The sequence below is a fragment of the Uranotaenia lowii genome, chromosome 3 (genome assembly GCF_029784155.1).
Source record: "Uranotaenia lowii strain MFRU-FL chromosome 3, ASM2978415v1, whole genome shotgun sequence".
Classification (NCBI taxonomy): Eukaryota; Metazoa; Arthropoda; class Insecta; order Diptera; family Culicidae; genus Uranotaenia; species Uranotaenia lowii.
The window spans coordinates 18,550,365-18,568,205 of NC_073693.1; the positions used below are offsets into that span (position 1 = coordinate 18,550,365).

The following is a 17,841-nucleotide window of genomic DNA, read 5'->3' on the forward strand; positions in this document are numbered from 1 at the left end:
CATTGCCTAAAATATTGACTGGCAGAAGAAAAGATGCTCAAAATATGGATAAAACATTGGTGTTTTGGCTATTAATTTTACCAGATCATATCTCAATAATGCAATTATCATTCATCAATCATCATGTTTGTTGGAAAAAATAAAAAAAACTCCGAGAACTCACAGAAACGAAAAAAACCAAAAATTTCTAACATGTTTAATAAAAGCTTTTTTAAAGCTTTGGTGATCAAAATAATAAGCATAATTATTGGTTATGATGACGTTCTTAGGATAAGGCCAAATAGCCAGATTTTGGCTTTATTAGAGTTCTGGTGATGTTATAGAATGCGCTTTAGCTTTTTATGAAGATTAATACTATAGTCCTAACGAAATTTGGCTGATCATAATAATGCTAAAATTGTTACTTGGGAATGTTAATAATGGATACGTCGATAAAGCGGAAAATCTTTTTTTTTACATTTAGGCATTGACCCAAATTTTTATAGGAAAAATAAACTTTGAGAATCCTTACGCACTGCAGTCTAAATTTGACTCTAGGCCTAAAACAAGGTATCATGCGAAATTTGAGCCAGGTCAGACCGCGAGAAAGGGTCGGGCAACGAACCAGAAATTTTTAGGGAATAGTGGAATTTGAATTATCTTCAAACTAGCTAACGCGGTAAGTTTCGTTTTACCTTTTACTTGATAAATCGTTGGAAAATTCCTAACTTCATATACACGGCTTTAACTTCTTCGTGATCGTGAATCAATTTTCATAAAAAACGTCATAAAATCGAGTTGTGTCCCATTTCAAGTTGATTTTGTATGGGAGCCCCTCTTCTATAAAAAGTAATATTCTCTTGGCTATTATGCCAACCATTTCTGACCCGAAGAACCCTCGGATACCGAATTTCACTTCACTCCGACCGTCCGTCCGTTCATACGTTAAAGGGTTACAAAGAACACGCTTCCATTTGTATGGGAGCCTCCCTTCCATAAAAAGAGATTCTCGAAACTGTCATACAAACTAGAGATGTACCGAATAGTGGTATTCGGCAAATGGGCGAATACCGAATATTATTGACCTTTCAATTATTCGGCCAAACGAATATTCCGCCGAATATTCGGTCGATTTCAATTTCCTTCTATTTCTTCCATCTTAATACCCCTCATGTTTTTGAGTCGACTATTTGACATTTAATGTAAAAATTAAAAAAAATAAATTTATCAATGATTTTAAGAAATACTCTATATATTTCATAAAATCTCTTTTTTATCTTTGCACACTTTTTTCAGTCATGTATTGATTTATTTTTCTTACCACAGAAGCAAAACCTTTGCAAAATCATGATATTTTACACAAACTCACCTGGAAAAAGCAATTGGAATCTGGTTGGAACCTTTTCATGAGTAGGCATCTCGAAGAATTTGATCTCTTAAATCCGTTTTTTACTTAAATTTTTTTGTGCATCAGAACACATCTGTCAAATTGCGTAAAAAACCGAATGCACAAATTGCGATCTTTGGAACTGATCATCATTAGTTATTTAATTGGTGTCTACTAGTCAGGAAACAGTTTTTGCCTGCCAGAACTGGATTTTTTGCATTATTTAAGGAGTCTGCATTCAGTTATCCACAATAACCATAAACTTTTTACCTTATTTAAGATCGAGGGTTGCACTCCGATGGTTGGTTTGAACTTCGTGTGGATCCTAGAATGGCTCCTTATACTTCTTTACCATTTGGTCCGAAAAAAAATCCAGAAAAATCAACAGTTTATGAGCTTTCAAGTCAACAATGAAGAATTTTCGAAGCGAAAATGCGTTAAAGGAGCAAATTTGTGCAAAATTATTTTAACCATGTCTTTTTGCATCGTAAATATCTCAAAAACACGTTAACTTAAAAATCTTAAAAATCAAAAATAGGCAAGATAGTCCTTTTCATAACCAACACAACGGTACTAAAGTTTTGCATATCCGAGCTCTATAAACGTAGCTATCACCAAAACAAAGTGCCCGGATACTAAATGATCATAGCCTTAAAAGGACATCAGATGACTTGTCGCTTCAAGGGCGTTTATCATCAACGAGATGTGTTCCTCTGAAATCTGGGAATAAAATACGTCAAAATAGTCCCAAGCGATTTGAAATTGCTTATTTGATATCGAATTAGATGAAAGTCGAATTTGATCAAGATATCTTCAAAATAGTTGTTAAAAAGAACGATGATTTTTATATTTTTAAATTTTTATATTTTTAACCTTAACCCTTCATTTCATGATTTTTTATTTTTCGTTAAAAATCATTTCAAACAGTTGCAAATGATGTGTACATCAAGAAAAAAAATTAAAATAAAATACGATTTTTCACTTTTTTCATACATTAATTGTTGCAAATTTGTTACTTTATGAAACGAAGGGTTAAGCATGCCATACTATCAACCACACTAGTGGGCAAATCAGGACAATTTTAGGAAAAATTTGTAAAAAAAAGCAAATCTGTACAAAATCAATAAAAAAACATACAATATCAAAATAACTTGAAGATTTGACTAATCAATAAATTGATTTTCGGCGATTTCAGTCACGAAAAAATCTTAAAACGATTTTTATTTCTTCTTTATTAGAAAGCTCAACTTTGAATATTTTTGTTATACACCACAGACAACTGGAAACGAGAAATTTCAGTAAGTACACCATTTATTGTAACACCTTTTTAAACACATCATTAATTTTGTTATGTTAATAGACTCCTTGAAAAAGGCATAATAAATGCCGAAACGTCGGATGAAGAAATAAAAATCGTTTTAAGATTTTTTCGTGACTGAAATCGTGACGAAAATCAATTTATTCATTACCCAACCAGTCGATAAAAATTTTACGATTTGACTAATCTTGAATTCTTTATTGGATTTATGGATAAGCCCAGAAAATCTGTAATAAACTATAATCAAAGTATAATGCGATATTTGTCATCATTCTCCTGTACGATCTACAGACACATTCCACGCGCTTGTATCGCTCAAAAGTGATTTTTATTCGTTCGTGTATCACAAAATTTCAAACTTGTCTATAATTTTGATAATTTAAATCACATAAAACCAACGAAAAAAAAAGAAAAAAATTTTTTTACATGTTTTATATAAGTTTGAAAATCAATTTTTTCTTGAAAAAGTAATGATTTTGACAACTTTTACAAGATAATTTATCAAAATATATTGATAAATTTGTTTTGGAAAAAAAAATTATTACGTTTTGAAGCTAAAATATTGCAGAAAAAAGAATTATTATATGATTATATCCAATGTGGTTATTTTGAAAAGCTACCAAAAACAGTCGCAAATGAGTGAATTCACGTCACACAAAAAAGGAACTTTTTAATTTTTTGGGAAAATTTTGATATTTTCTGACATAAAAAATGAGATCTTCTTCTAAAATGATAGGATAATTCTAAAACACTAAATTTGATAAGAATCGGTTGGAATCTAGCTGAGTTACAACAGCCCGAATGAGTAAATTCACGTCACAAAATTTAATTTTTTGTTAAATTTCATAAGGGGAATATGCTCTAAAAGCTGTTTGGACCTTCCAGATGGTCGGATTTTTACAAATAGAGCATAGTTTAGTTGATTTTTCAATTGATTTATTATTTCCAAATAAAAATACAGAACATTGAATAAAAATAATTTTTTTTGGTTAATCTTTAAATGAAGAATGTGACAAACAGTAGTAATTTTAACGTATGATCCCTCAATATGTAGCTGTACAAGTGCCATTCAAAAGAAGGAAAAAGTTTGGTAAAAATACTGAAAATTTATGATTTTAAAAGTCGGAACAAAAAAATATCACTTTTAAAAAAGCACATACAAATTTGAAGGCTCTGAAGAATGGTTCAGAATAACTTGATATTTCGTTACGTGAATTCGGTTAAATATCCTGTTCTGTTTAAGCCGAGTGAATTCACGTCACAACTTCAAATAAGCATAACTTCGTTCGTTGTTGTTCAATCGAAAAGTTAAGCACATCAAATTGTGGACTATTGCTTTTTCTACAACTCATTTGAAGACACCGATATTCTATTTCCACAGAGAGAACAGGAAATCAAAGTTGTATGTACTGAAGTCAAAAATGGTCATTTCTAGCGTGAAATCACGTCACAAAAGTAATGGATCATAACAAAAACAATTCAAATTTGTTAATGACCAAATTATATTCATTTTTAAGGAAATTTAATTTGCGACCGTTTGCTACAATTTTTTTCATTTTCAAATAAATTGGTTGACTTCTAGAATGATAACAGTTCAGAAAAGTCCGGAAAAGCGATTTCACGTCACGGTGGAATGTGTCTACAGTGGAAGATACACGGATACACCTAAGATGCTCAACTGAAACCATAAGTTTATGATGTGCAAAAAAGTTATTTGGGTTCAAAGGCCGCAAATTTTGTCTAACACGCAATGAGTACTTTTTTTAAAACTTTTTTGTTTTAAGGTCAATCGTATTACAGTTTTCGAGTGAAATATTTGCCTCAACTTAGGCTTAAATAAAGTTAATCATAAAAAACAATCGGCCTGTGAAGATGAAAATTGTTAATGAAATCCTTGTTTTTCTGTTCCTTCCGAGCATAATTCCTCAAAATCCTATTCACGTTTGAGACTCAAGCAACACTTCCTCATGGTCAAATCTTTATGAAATTTGGCATGTGACCTTCCGGTAAGCTAATAAACAATTTTGACGTGTAGCAAGTGAGATTTGCGATGATTAATTCTTCCTATACTATGATAAGTACACCGCGGTTCGTTGAATTATTCAAAAATGCAAAAAATACTGTAAATAATGGGAAAGTAACCATAAATTTTCAGCCGATTTTGATACATAACCACTTGAAATCTTCGTTCTAAATTGATATTTAAAATCAATAGAAAATCAGATTTTTTTTATGTCACCTTTGAGTCTAAAACTTTCTCTAAAAAAAAAATTTTCTCTAAAAAAATGCGTTTTTATTGATTTCAAAGTAGTCAATGATACCTTTGAATTCAGCCACAGTATTTGAAAGACCCATTTACCAGTATTTCACTAGCTACTAGCTAGCATCCTCAGTGGGTTATTGACTTCGATAACCCACTGAAGATGCTAGCAAGTAGCTAGTGAAATACTAGTCTTTGGGTCATTCAAATACTGTGGCTGAATTCAAAGGAATCATCGACTACTTTGAAATCATAGTTTCATTCAGCTAAGAGGTTCTTCAAACCTTCTCTTTTATTATAAGCGTTTTTATTATTTTTCTACCGTAAAGTCACTAATACTAATGTTTTGCAGTCAGAGATATTTTAATTTAAGTACAAGTACTTTTTTTTATTCTTCCAAAATTTCATATTTGGAGCATAACTCAAAAACTGTTCTACTGAGATTTTTTTAAATTTCATTTTCGGATTCAGCGCTCGATTTCACATTAAAAGTGAACTTCAGTTTACTAAGTTCAAAAATGCTGTAAACATCGTTAAACATTTGAATTTAGAAAATCAGTTGTATATCACCCTTAAAGAAAAGCTCCACCGCAGAAGCTCCACAGAACCACATTGATCGCGGTATAGTTTGAGTGAAAAACTGTCTCTCCGTCCGCATATGTGTGTATGTACCTACCCACTAAGTAGTGAGCAAGTAGATATTTCAGATTCCAGTCAAGCAAACGACGAACTCCCCCGAACCACCTGATCACTGTGGTACCTGTTTGAGACCTAGCCTTAGCAGCAGCAGTGTAGCACAACAACGTGACTTCAGCGCCCTCCCTCGGGTCCATAAGTCAAGTCCCTACCCTTCTCTCTTGCCTCTCATTTCGGGAGATGGTGTTTCTGTGGATCCAACTGGTTTCGCGGATTACCTTTAAGCAAAGAGTCTCTCAAAGGTCCGAATTGGAATAAATAAAAACTGGTAGCTGAATCGGTTGCTCTCTTGCCGCTCCATTGGGGACTCCTCGGAGAAAATTCCACCGAAGATCCCCTCAATTGAGTAGTTGGGTAGTGGGTTTCGATCGACTCGAGGGGAGCCTTTCGGTTCAGTCGAGGTTCAGATCTTGTCACGGTTGGTTCTCCGTCGCGGTTTTGTGCGGCTTTCGCGATTTTTCCTTTGCACCTTTTGCAATTTTTCATTCCACCATTGGGGCGAAAGAGACAGCAGAAAAGAGAAGCACAGCGAAAGCGAGAGGGAGAGGGAGAGTGTTGGTGGATGTTCTTGGGCGCGGGATTTTTTTCCTTCTGTGGGTTCGGTGTGTTTTGATCACGGTTCGATCACGCGGAAGACGTTGCTTGGCCACATAACTTTGGCCAAAGTTAGCGTAGTGTTTGAGGGAGGCAGTGAGACACGTGTGCGGATTTTTCAGAGTGCGATGGTGTTTGGGTCTGTTGGGGTTTAGGTTGTTGATGGTCGTCGTCGTCGTCGTCGTCGTTCAGCACCTTCAGCTTCAGCTTCAGGTGACCACGTGACTGTGTTGGTGTTCTCGTGGGGGGCTCATGTGCTCAGAAAAGTGAGTATTGTTCGCTTGATTAAACGATGGTATACAAATGTGTGGTGGCTCTTCAGAAAAGTTGTTTTTTTCCCCGAGACATTTTTTCTCATCTTGGACAACATGGAAAACTGATCAGAAACAACAACAAAAACAACAATAATGTGCATGTTTGTGGTGATCTCGTGCAACTTAATGCATCTTGTTTTTTCCCTTCATCAACTGCTGGTGGACTTCATCCACCAGTCAAAAAAAAAGTGGTCAGATGATGTTTCGGCTTGGTAAATAATTTTAATATCCAGAGCCTATGGAATTCGAAACACCAAACCGACTGGTTAAAATCGTAATTTTTTTTTCGAATCTACCTTTGGCGGCTGTCATGTGGGAAAATCTGCTGATTATGACCGAAATCGCGTCACCCATCTTGGCGGGTAGACGGTCAAGCTTAAGCCAGTCAATCTTGGGTTGTTGAAAATTACTGCATTTTTTTTATTTTAAGCTCGCTGTCTGGAGTAAACATCATTTAGCTCCAGCATCTAAAGGTTACCCGGACTGGAGTTTGTTGAAGTGGTTTGTAACTTGAACAGTTGACGGTGGTTCACAATATCAGACATCTTCAATTCAATAGAATTTGAAGGCAATGGTGCAGAAAATTATGTTTACACTACGTAGTTACAATTCTCCATGCATATAAGGTTCTAGGGTCGAGCTCGACGAAGTAAAATATGTTCAACTGTCAGTTTTTCAATAAAGCCGCCGACTCTGGCCTAGAGGGTAGCGTTCAAGTCTTCTAAGCCAGAGGTCATGAGATCAAGTCTTGGTCACGGCAAACATAGTACTCTTTCTGTGGGTTGATGGTGTTAGCATTAGTAAAATGCTAGCCATTATATCTTTGAAAGATGTACGCTTAGCCTTAAGTAGAATTTAGATCTCTTCAAAGAAACATGAAGTTTCACTGAGATCCTATATGTGTGTGTTCGTTTTTTTTAAAGGTTATAAAAATGTTTGAATAAAATGGATTTTAATACCTATATTTTATATTAAATACAGAATCCAATAATACTAAAATACCAAATTAACAGAGGAACAGCATTTTTGGTGTCTAAGTTTTAATAACTGGTTTTGGAAAATTTTGGCGTGTGTAAATTTCCAAATTGGTCGGTTTCGGGTATAATCGATCTTTGATAAATGATGTAACAGTATCGACTTTGCAGAAAATATTCTTCTTGAACATCCCGATTTCATTTCGATAAATATCGACTTCAAAGAACATATTTCACTTGAGCATCCCCGTTTTACTCAATCTAAAATTAGATTGCGAGTTCTGCTTCCGAGAGAGGCTTCCAACTTCAGGAACTCACGAGAGTGCTGCCTACCGAGGCACTCAACGGCGTCAACCCTCCTTCCGAGGGAATTCCTTCTATGACGTCATGCAGGAATTTTGGAATGAGATATTTTTAGCAACTGGGGTGTGATCGCTAGCGTATGGTTTAGGTGAAGCCTGTTATCACCAACTGTTTTGGTAGGCGCCCGGTCAACAACCCCAGCACGGGGATAGTATGAATGTAGTGGTGAACCTGCTTGTCGATATCGCTCCACCCGAACTTAGACCCGAGATAGGAGGTTTGATTTCGGATGGGTGAAAGGAAAACAATTCTAATAAGAAGATATTTTCTTCGGGGAATTTCGTAATTATTAGTTCGCTAATAATTACGTAGTTCCGGTCACGAAGATCAATAACCAGGTTGATCTGAGGGCTGATTCTTTTCTCGTCCACTTTTCTTTGGACTGTGAAGCAGGAAGGATCGGAAATAATTTGAAGTTTCGCGCGTGCATTAGTACAAAGAGGTACTAATTTAAAAATTAACCAGGTCTTCAACAAGTTTTTAAAGTTACTTTTTTCCCTCAGTTTTCCCTCCGAGTGCATCCCATGTTAGTGCTAGTTTTTTAAAGTGCGATCAGAGTTTGAAGAAAGGGTAATTGGTTTTTTTTTTATTGCGATCAAAGTGCGTAGTGGTTCATTAATTTCCATCACAGATCACCGGAGGTGCCGATTACCCTGCAATCCCGAACGACAAGTCCACAGGAAAGCGATACCGACTTGCGAGAGCCACCCAACAACACGTGGTACGTTTCGACCGACAAGAACCCCGTAGGTCGGCGAAGCGGCATACGCGAGACGGCAGCTGAGCAGCTTAGTGGATCCATCCCCAGGAGAACCCACGATCAGGATTTTCCCGGAAACCGAGCTTCTTCCGGGTAAAAATAAGGTTTGAGCAACTGACAAACGAGTGAGTACTCATTATCCAAATCAACCGCAGCATTTTCTTCTACCTATCTAGGTCATCAAGTGATCAACCAACTGCGATAGCTCAGTCGGTAGGGTCGCTGCTGTATTCGAACCCAGCAATCGTGAGATCACGAATTCGAATCCCGTTGAATTTACAATCTTTTTTGTGTTGCTTTGCAACTCCACCAAACTTGTTGAGCGGATCTGAGATCGATCCGGAAATGATGACAACATAATATGATGACCATTATTAATTGAACCACCAAAACCAAACCCCAAAATCGCACTATGAGAATTTCCTAGGAAAAATTCTTAGATTGGCCATTCTGAAAATAGCACTCTACCACCGTTAAATCTGAGGGAAATTCAATAAGCCAGGAAGCGCTTGCGAGCGCTTAGAGTTAGGGGGAAACACCCAAACTGAAATGTAGCAGCTAGTAGTAGGAAAATCGAAAATCTAAAATGTAAATCCACCCACTAACCACCAAACTATTCTGATGGCTTAATATAATAGATCTACAAGTCAAATGAAACTTTGTTGCAGTAGCTTTTATTTATGAGTTGAAGATTTCGTTTTTTTTTCGGGTTTCGTTGTTTTTACTGGAAGGTTGGGTTGACTTCCGATGTTTTTCAGCCCCCAATTCTCCCTCCTAAGCAGTCCTGAGGAATTTGTCCGGGTAAGGTGGGTCGAATGAGGATTCTTGAGAAAATTGATTTTCTTTTTGCGTTGGTATTTTTGTGACCAACAAAGACCTTATCTTCGAAGTTGTTATTATTTTCCAAGTAGCTTGTTCCGAGGTCTTTGGTTGGATTCGACGGTTTGAGGAACAGTGGGGTGATCGGTAATCCAGGGCCATACAAAATACACCCACCCTATTGATGGGTCTCTTGGCCGGGCAAGCACTAAACAGGGGGATGGTCTCTTCGGAGTGGCGCATCTAAATCATCCACTTAGCACCCTCGATTACTCCCACGCCCAACTGCCTCCCGTTGCAGTGGCGCCCAACTTTTAGAGTGGCTCGAAAAACTTTCTTATCATTATTTTTTTTCCTTCATCAAATTATTAAAAAAAAGAACAGTTGCATCTCATTTTTTATATTTTTATTTCATTTTCCTTCGTTGAACGCTTTTTCTACAAACATTTTTTATGCTCTTTCAATACTCATGGCTAGATTATAATTTTTTATATTTTTACATTTTTTTTGCTCATTTACATATCATATTATTATTTATCTATTTATTTTATTTTTATTTTCGCAATTAAATCTGTTGCATTATTATTACATTTTAAGATAAATTAACACTACTATTGTTAAAATGGATCGTTTTCCATGCGCTGAATATTTGAGTCTAGAAGAGGTCGATTATGAGCTCGCAATTCGAGATCGTTTAGGAGATGTTGCTCGTAAGCTAGAATTGCCGAGCAAACAACGAATTCTACGGACAATTTTTCGGGAAGATTTGGCACAAAGGCGAAACTATCAATCCAACGATTCAGTTTCGGATTTTTTCTGTTATATTGGGGAACAGTTGTCAAGTATCGAAAGGTCGATTCAACGTAAGAAAATGGATGCCAAGAGCGAATCACGCTTACTACATTATTGGTATCGCTCAAAGCGACTTCAGGCAACATCTGAGGATCAGAAGAAAATGAGAAGGGACTTGGTTCGTAGGATTGAAAGCGTTATGAGTGCCAATAGGGTAGTACTTCCAGCAACACCGGTGAAAGAACAGATACGAGATCTGTTAACACAGAATGGGGGGCCTTCCGGGAATACTAACATGACCCAAATTCAGACAGGAAATCAACGCAATAGTCTTGGAGCAATCCAGAAGGAAACCAGGCCTTCAGCAGAAACCAAACCAAGCGATGCGGTCACTGAGAGGTTGGAACAGATGGAGGACATGATGAAGGCGATGTTAGCGTTAATGGCCGATCAAGAAGGTTGCCTAAATGGAGGAAATTCCGACAGTGCATCTACTCCTACTAAGCGTAAGCAACGACAGCGGAACGACGATCGATTCAACCGTAGACGAGCGCACCATAGTGACAGCGACGGCGACGGCGACAGCGAGGAGGAGCAGTCGATGATGGATAGCGACGCGGACAGCAGGGTCAGCGATTTAGTTAGGAGGGGTAGACGCACTGGTTCGGAACCAGAAACGCATCGAAATGGCAGGCGACGAACCCAAGTTAGCGACGAAGAGCCCATCGAAGAAGTTTTGAATTTCCCGATTCCGCGCCAATTTTAAACAGCCAGAGGAGACTCCGTGCATCGGTGACTACTCTAAACCGCGAGCCTTCCACATAGTGTTTAAAATTGTCGATCGCAAGCAGGACACCCAAACACTCCTTCTCGACCGCCGAATATTTCCGCTGAGTTGCGCTAAGTTTTTTGCTAAAATACCCGATAACCCGTGTCTCACCATCCTGGACCTGAACTAACGCGGCTCCCACTGCGTTATCCGAAGCATCAGACTCGATTGTAAAAGGCTTTTCAAAATCGGGGTTGGCGAGTATTGGTGCTGAAGTGAGAACTGCTTTCAGTTCTTGAAAAGAGTTTTCCGCCTCAGGCGTCCAGGAAAACTTCTTCTCTTTTTTCAAAAGGTCGGTTATGTTGGCGGTTATCCTACTATAATTTGGGATAAATCTTTGGTAAAATCCGGCAAGTCCCATCAAGCGACGAACGTAGAATTACCTTCCCTAGGATCGACGATTTCAGGGTGAAAGAGCTCCTCTGCTTGCATGAAAAATCACGCCGCGAAATCCGACGAATCTAGACGAATAGGGATATGCGAAGTCTGAGGAGAGCTTTCTAAAATTTGTCGATTTAGTATTAGAGCACTTTCGTTATCTTCTACTAAATTGATGTGTTTTGGAAAGTGATCTTCTAAAACTAAAGAGCGAGCTTAACCATGGATAGACTCTACTGAGAAGAGAAGAAAGGAGGAGAAGCTATCTGGCAGGCAATCAAATAACACCTTCAACTGCAGTAGATTTTTTGAATTAAAGGGCCGATTTTTTCCCAGAACTCGTTAACCAAATTAGATCCTTCTTAGGTAACCAAAACGTTAGGGAGCTCACGTTAGGACGCAATCAATCAGTCGACCGGTTGGATATCGTTGATTCCGAAATAAGTAAACGCTTCTCAAAATTGAATGGGATCAAGCTATGACCTGAACAAAGTAGTGGGACTGCCCACGACGGTGAAAAGCGAGCGTCGATCCCAGGAGAAAATGAGTAAATGATTGAAGCGAGGATGAGATACTAAACGCGTCAATGATTCGAAAAAGCGGACTAGCAACAGCTTAAAATTCGGAAAAACCCGAATTCGACTTCAAAACAAATCGTTAAGCCTATCCAACAGGCGTGTAAATAGCTATTGTAAATATTTATCGTTAGTTAGTAGTTAGTTTTTCTTCATATTTTGATTCCTACAATCGGTCCTAAACTTAAGCTTAGTATTAGTTGTTTTTACGCTCTAGGATTAGTAATAAGAGTAAGAAAAAACTCACGATTCTTGGGGATGAACTTCCATGGTCGTTTGTAAATAGGTTTTTGGGTCCTTTTTTCCATTTCCTTTTTCCGTCTTCAGTTTAGTTCCTTGGTCCTGCTGGTCTTGGCCATCGGAGAGCTAAAAGACTGGAGTCTAGGATTAGTTTTTTGATAGCCACAGTGTAATTTTTTTTTTTGATAAATTAGTTTATAATTACCTTTTCATGCTTGAATTTCCATATTATGTCTTCAAGATTAGGTCCAATAGATAAATTCCCTCTAGTTTCACTTCCATCCACTTAGTCCAACATCCAGCGCAATAGTTTTTTTTTCTTCGATCCAGTCAGTTATGTAAATTCCAAAGGTTCGATTCTTCCCAGCCAACGTGACGTCACCACCCACCTGAAGTGTTTATCGCTGAAAATAAAGGGAGAAAAGCTCTTTTCACTTAAACTGATTGGTAGGAACGACGTAAAACAACTATCCTTTTAAAATTCAGATGCCACCACGATACTTTAACACCGATTTCGTCACTTTTTAACATATTTTACAAACTGAAAATCACACGCGATAGATTTTGCTGGCCGGTTTGTTTACTTTTGAACGAACCGCTCTCACCTCTCCGGTGTTGGTGCCAGATGAGTGCATGAGATCTACTGTTGAACGGAAAAGAGAGAAGAAAGTTAGGGATGTACATGTTATCGATATTTCTTTTGCAGGAAAACCAAGTTTCGATGAGCGTTGCTCGAATAAGAATTCGAGATTGTAATAAGAAACGGTTTTTTTTTCGTTGAATGAACGTAGGTTTATTTTTTGTTTATCAAATAAATATTTGATGGTAAAATCTCCGCCAGCGTTTAATTTTATTTTTTGTCACTGATCGGTGTCTAGTTGAAGGGATACAATTCGGTTTTTCTCGACATTTTTATTTTGAGGTTAGAGTTACTTTCTACTTCAACTAGGGTTGTCAGTGATAAGTAGTTTTTTTTTTTCTCTCGTTGTTTATAGAAACCGTAGTTCCGTTCATCAGTTGAATTCGCGTCACCAAATGTCATCGACAACCGTTTGCGTACTCTATAACACCTTTTTCGGATTTTGTTCGAATGGGAAATTATCCAGCAGTAGTTTGTTAATTGAATCTTTTAGTGATACTCATTTGGTTAAGTAATTAGTTTTCATTAAATATTTTAGATCCGCTGGAGACCAGAGTTGAAATATACGTTGACGGTCAGTGACAGGAGTAATAATTCTTTTACTTCCTGCAAATTGAGAAGGAGCCAATTTATTGGTGATGAACCTATATGACCCCGGAAACTAAAATATTTTATTGGAAACTATTTTGCATTTGACCTTCGAAAATTTGATTGGAAAAATACTCTGTATTTTCCAATCAAATTTTCGAAAATTTAGTGAGGAATGATGTAACAGTATCGACTTTGCAGAAAATATTCTTCTTGAACATCCCGATTTCATTTCGATAAATATCGACTTCAAAGAACATATTTCACTTGAGCATCCCCGTTTTACTCAATCTAAAATTAGATTGCGAGTTCTGCTTCCGAGAGAGGCTTCCAACTTCAGGAACTCACGAGAGTGCTGCCTACCGAGGCACTCAACGGCGTCAACCCTCCTTCCGAGGGAATTCCTTCTATGACGTCATGCAGGAATTTTGGAATGAGATATTTTTAGCAACTGGGGTGTGATCGCTAGCGTATGGTTTAGGTGAAGCCTGTTATCACCAACTGTTTTGGTAGGCGCCCGGTCAACAACCCCAGCACGGGGATAGTATGAATGTAGTGGTGAACCTGCTTGTCGATATCGCTCCACCCGAACTTAGACCCGAGATAGGAGGTTTGATTTCGGATGGGTGAAAGGAAAACAATTCTAATAAGAAGATATTTTCTTCGGGGAATTTCGTAATTATTAGTTCGCTAATAATTACGTAGTTCCGGTCACGAAGATCAATAACCAGGTTGATCTGAGGGCTGATTCTTTTCTCGTCCACTTTTCTTTGGACTGTGAAGCAGGAAGGATCGGAAATGATTTGAAGTTTCGCGCGTGCATTAGTACAAAGAGGTACTAATTTAAAAATTAACCAGGTCTTCAACAAGTTTTTAAAGTTACTTTTTTCCCTCAGTTCCCTCCGAGTGCATCCCATATTATTGCTAGTTTTTTTAAGTGCGATCAAAATTTGAAGAAAGGGTAATTGGTTTTTTTTTTATTGCGATCAAAGTGCGTAGTGGTTCATTAATTTCCATCACAGATCACCGGAGGTGCCGATTACCCTGCAATCCCGAACGACAAGTCCACAGGAAAGCGATACCGACTTGCGAGAGCCACCCAACAACACGTGGTACGTTTCGACCGACAAGAACCCCGTAGGTCGGCGAAGCGGCATACGCGAGACGGCAGCTGAGCAGCTTAGTGGATCCATCCCCAGGAGAACCCACGATCAGGATTTTCCCGGAAACCGAGCTTCTTCCGGGTAAAAATAAGGTTTGAGCAACTGACAAACGAGTGAGTACTCATTATCGAAATCAACCGCAGCATTTTCTTCTACCTATCTAGGTCATCAAGTGATCAACCAACTGCGATAGCTCAGTCGGTTGGGTCGCTGCAGTATTGAAACCCAGCAATCGTGAGATCACGAGTTCGAATCCCGTTGAATTTTCAATCTTTTTTGTGTTGCTTTGCAACTCCACCCAACTCGTTTGAGCGGATCTGAGATCGATCCGGAAATGATGAGGACGTAATTATGATGATCGTTAATTAATTGAACCCACCAAAACCAAACCCCAAAATCGCACTATGAGAATTTCCTAGGAAAAATTCTTAGATTGGCCATTCTAAAAATAGCACTCTACCACCGTTAAATCTGAGGGAAATAAACTAAGCCAGGAAGCGCTTGCGAGCGCTTAGAGTTAGGGGGAAACACCCAAACTGAAATGTAGCAGCTAGTAGTAGGAAAATTGAAATGTAAACCCACCCACTAACCACCAAACTATTCTGATGGCTTAATATAATACATAGATCTACAAGTCAAATGAAACTTTGTTGCAGTAGCTTTTATTTATGAGTTGAAGATTTCGTTTTTTTTTCGGGTTTCGTTTTTTTTACTGGAAGATTGGGTTGACTTCCGATGTTTTTCAGCCCCCAATTCTCCCTCCTAAGCGGTCCTAAGGAATTTGTTCGGGTAAAGTGGGTCGAATGAGGATTTTTGAGAAAATTGATTTTCTTTTTGCGTTGGTATTTTTGTGACCAACAAAGACCTTATCTTCGAAGTTGTTATTATTTTCCAAGTAGCTTGTTCAGAGGTCTTTGGTTGGAGTCGACGGTTTGAGGAACAGTGGGGTGACCGGTAATCCAGGGCCATACAAAATACACCCACCCTATTGATGGGTCTCTTGGCCGGGCAAGCACTAAACAGGGGGATGGTCTCTTCGGAGTGGCGCATCTAAATCATCCGCTTAACACCCTCGATTACTCCCACGCCCAACTGCCTCCCGTTGCAGTGGCGCCCAACCTTAAAAACCTACATGAGAATCAAAAGCTGATTATGAAACCATTTTCATCCTTCATTCAATCAAGGATTCAGATCCTGCCTACATATTTTAATTTTAAAGATTAAAGGCTTTAAAGAAGTGAAATTCCCCATTTTCAATAGATTTGATTACAACTTCTATATAAGTCACATCACAGCCCTTGAGTATTTGATATTGAAAATTTTAATTCATTTAACAATTTGGTTGAAAACTGTAAAACAATTTGACTTATGGTTTTGAAAATATCTTAGATTCAATCTCGTGAAAATATGCATTAAAAAATTTCGTTGAAATTCCCGTTTGTTTTACAAATTTGGATAAAATTATCAAGAAAAAAAACTTCAATAGCTTTTTTTTCTCAGAAGTCAAAATTACTCACGGTCTTCGAGAAAGTCGATTATTGAATTAAAACCTTTTCTTTCAAAATATTTGTAATTTTCTTTAGTTTTTTAAAAAAAGTGCAAAAATTTGTTTTATGAATTTTTTCCTATTTTCAAAAGTTATTTTAAAAAAAAGAGCTGATAGATAAAAACTATTGAGTATTTAGAATCAGCACTCCAAAATTAGTCGAAATTAGCTCTTAAACTCTTTTCCTCTGGGAAACCATGCGAAAAATTTTACCAAAATATTTAACAATCCATTTTGTTCGCTAATCAGTAAAGTGAAGTTATCTTACATGTAGTTTTCTAATTGATAATCAAATTTAGAATTTGAAAAATAAACATAAAATTCTCGCTAAAAAAACTGAAAAAATAAAGATATTATGAAAATCATATAAATAATTTTTCGTCCTTGAATCGAGGATAATCAAATAAATAAAAAAAGAAACAAAAAATATCGTTATGGTATTGTTACCTATCAATAAAAAATTATATTTAAGTAGTGTTCATAATTTAAGAAGTTGTTTTGTTTGGCATGATTTTTTCGAATAATTTTTAAAAATATGCATTGCCAAATAAAAACCACTGACGCCCGACAATGTAATGTCTACAGGAACTTGAACAGCGCATACTTGAAAGAAAAATTTTATCCTAAGAATTAGAATACCGTCAACTGGGGCAACATGCAACAATTTTCAACTTCAATGGCTTCTAAAATCTCAATGCTTACAGATTATCATACCTCTTGTACATCAAAAGTTTTAAGGTTGAGGGGACACAAAACTGACGTAGTCAGAAAAATTATTGCTTCTACCATTTTCTTCTAAATTGAAAAAAAATTTGCGATTTTCACCCTACTAAGAAAAAGGGGTAAGTTGCAACAAACTCTATAAATAATAAAAAATCTTATGAAAACGTTTAAAAATTTAAAGTTTTTGATACATTTGTGATGTCATAACGCATAATGCACCATTTGCAGTAATGTTTGGTGTTGTTCAAGTTAAATTTTCCATTTTTTTCTGTCAAATTTTTTTTAAAGAAAAAAGTGTCAATCCGCTGCATACATTTAGGGGTAAAAAAATCTACAAAATCCTTTTTTAGCTTATGTCATGAAAATAATTCTTAGGATGGATGAAATTTTAATGTTAACAAATGCATAATGCAAACAATCACATCTCAGCATATGGAAACGCGATTTATGAGATTTAGTTCTGATTTGCATTTTGTTGCATTTTGCCCCAGACAGCTAACTGAATTATAAAAATATTTGTTTAAAAAAATTTAGTGATTATTCGAAAAATATTTATACACCAACTGTGTTGGTATAGGATAATGAAAGCAATATAAAATTTGTAGGTGATATCATTAAGCCAATCCGTCATACTAGGCAAAGTTTTTAACGACACCGAAAAATGTAAAAATTGAACATTTATTGCTCGATTTTTTAAATTTTTTATGACAATCAAAACCTGAAAAAACTCCTTCACGATGTTAAAAACTATGTCATCATCAATTTCTTACCGTTGAATGATACCTTTATTACAGTATATTGCAATCAAAATTGAATGAGTGTTGTGGTATACAAATGTTGCATCTAACCCTGCTTTTGCATGTTGCCCCGTTTGACGGTACTATATTCCTTGCTTAAAATTTG

At 36.9% G+C, this 17,841-nt stretch overlaps 1 protein-coding gene across 1 annotated transcript in view; it reads left to right on the forward strand.

The window, feature by feature from the left end:
- The first annotated feature begins 5,997 nt into the window (after positions 1-5,997).
- The window catches only part of LOC129755877 (uncharacterized), a 166,710-nt gene continuing 154,866 nt past the window's right edge, over positions 5,998-17,841 (forward strand). Inside the window, exon 1 of the mRNA XM_055752568.1 lies at positions 5,998-6,058. The gene's annotated coding sequence lies outside the window, so the exon portion shown is untranslated. The remainder of the gene's footprint in view (positions 6,059-17,841) is intronic.